The 1,813-nt window shown below is 44.2% G+C and overlaps 1 non-coding gene across 1 annotated transcript; it reads right to left on the minus strand.

The window, feature by feature from the left end:
* Positions 1-343: 343 nt before the first annotated feature.
* On the minus strand, positions 344-425 carry TRNAL-UAG (transfer RNA leucine (anticodon UAG)). Its single transcript has one exon. It is a non-coding gene; the product is annotated as a tRNA-Leu (tRNA).
* Between the last annotated feature and the right edge of the window lie 1,388 nt (positions 426-1,813).

Genomic DNA, 1,813 nt, shown 5'->3' on the forward strand with positions numbered 1-1,813 from the left:
AAAATGTCACATTAGTTACATCTGTGCTCTTTAATATTTTGTAAGTAATTATGCCATTATTACTTCCCAGGTGTTGCATATATCTTAATTCCTCATCTGGTGGGTATTGCGTAGCACTTTTTGTAGTGATACGCAACTCATTCGGATTTAGCGCTTCTCCGTAAATAAAACCAGCTGTATTTCGGTCGCTGCGCGATTCCAGAAAGGCATTTCCGTATTGTATAACCCCAGTCCTCTGTCTCTCAATACACGCGATTGGAATGATGCAGAGTGCGGTATAAGTTTGGAATGGAATCAAAATTTTAGCAGATTGTTCCACTTCCTGGCAACTGTAAATAAGTTCTGGCAGCGGTGGGATTCGAACCCACGCCTCCGTAGAGACTGGAGCCTAAATCCAGCGCCTTAGACCACTCGGCCACGCTACCGGCTGTGTGTGTGTGTGTGTGTGTGTGTATACTCTCCTGTGTGTGTACTCGCCTATTTGTACTCATCTATTTGTGGTTGCAGGGGTCGATTCATAGCTCTTGGCCCCGCCTCTTCACTGATTGCTACTAGGTCCTCTCTCTTCCTGCCCTATGAGCTTTATCAAACCTCGTCTTAAAACTATGTATGGTTCCTGCCTCTATTACGTTATCCTAGGTTCTCTACACATATGCTGCTATGTATGATAATTCTATGTAACTGTATTTGTGTATACCTGAATAAACTTACTTACTTACTTACTTACGTCACTTTCTAGGCTATTCCACGGCCTGACAACTCTATGACTGAAGAAATACTTCCTAACATCCCTTTGACTCATCTGAGTCTTCAACTTCCAACTGTGGCCTCTTGTTTCTGTGTCCCATCTGTGTGTGTGTGTGTTGTGTGTGTGTGTACTCACCTATTTGTAGCTGCAGGGGTCGATTCATAGCTCCTGGCCCCGCCTCTTCACTGGTCGCTATTAGGTCACTCTTCCTACTCCATAATAATACCCCAAGGTTCCTCTTGGGGTATTACTAATAAAAGAGAATATTATACCCTTGGCAGGTGTGTGCTCCGAGCTCATCCACTCCACTATTTCATGCAATTTTCTAGAGTGATTGAAGTGAAAATATATAGATTTTTTTAAGTTCTTCGCTATTTGCTCTCCCGTCTTTAGGGCACAGCAAACACGAGGAGAAAAAAGAAAACGCACTCGAACTCTGGGCTAAAAAAAAATATTAGCACTTCATCTGAAATGCCATGAAAAACATTTATCACATAAAGGGGCAGACTGGTACGCCAGAGGAAGGTCTCGGTCGGATGACCAAAAGCTCCAGCTGTGGGCAGTCATATGACCAAGACCTGCATCAGGAAACACTTGTCCTGTTTCCTAAAAAGTCTTACACAACCTAAAAAATATTTTGCACCTTTCTCCAGTGAAGCCAGTCTTTGCTAGACAAAATGCATCATAAACCTTGAAAATTTAGCTCGCATCTCGCCTAGTCTGACGTTCCAGAGATTATATATATGTTCTTGCACCCTGGGCTATGGAAGATTACCATAGTATGTCCGTCCATCCGTCTTTCTGTGTATGTGTCGTACGCGTTATACTCACCTAATTGTGGTTGCAGGGGTCAATACTCAGCTCCTGGCCCCGCCTCTTCACTGATCGCTGCTGGTTCTCTCTCTCTCTCTCTCTCTCTCTCTCTCTCTCTCTCTCTCTCTCTCTCTCTCTCTCTCTCTCTCTCTCTCTCTCTCTCTCTCTCTCTCTCTCTCTCTCTCTCTCTCTCTCTCTCTCTCTCTCTCTCTCTCTCTGCTCCCTGACCTTTGTCATACCTCGTCTTAAAGC

Source organism: Cherax quadricarinatus, chromosome 25, assembly GCF_038502225.1.
Source record: "Cherax quadricarinatus isolate ZL_2023a chromosome 25, ASM3850222v1, whole genome shotgun sequence".
NCBI lineage: Eukaryota > Metazoa > Arthropoda > Malacostraca > Decapoda > Parastacidae > Cherax > Cherax quadricarinatus.